Source organism: Mastomys coucha, unplaced genomic scaffold (assembly GCF_008632895.1).
Source record: "Mastomys coucha isolate ucsf_1 unplaced genomic scaffold, UCSF_Mcou_1 pScaffold6, whole genome shotgun sequence".
In the NCBI taxonomy this organism is placed as follows: Eukaryota; Metazoa; Chordata; class Mammalia; order Rodentia; family Muridae; genus Mastomys; species Mastomys coucha.
The window spans coordinates 117,335,597-117,336,004 of record NW_022196912.1 but is presented as its reverse complement, the minus strand read 5'-3'; positions in this window follow the sequence as shown (position 1 = coordinate 117,336,004).

The window sequence follows — 408 nt, the reverse complement described above, 5'->3', positions numbered from 1 at the left end:
GCCAAGATGGTCATTAACTCATCTGTGAAACTATAATTCCAATAAACTCTGTCTTCTATAAATTGCCTTCGTAATGGTGTTTCTTCACAGAAATAGGTAAGTAAGTGATACAGAAGTTGGTGTCAGAACCTGGCTCATTGTTCTGACAGGTCTGAAGGGGCTGTCTTGGGAAGAATGTGGAAGACTTTAGCCTAAGAAAGCTCCTGAATGTTTTAAGCAGGGTACAGGGCCATTGCAGTAGGAGCTTGGAAGACAGTAGTGCTGAGAGCAATGAGGGTGATGGAGACAAAGCTCAAGAGAGTTCAGAGAGGAATGATATCAAGAGCTGGGCCAGATCCTATTTTTGCAATATTGTGGCAAAGGATGTAAGCACTTTTTCCCCTTGTCCTAAGAATATCCCTAAGGCCA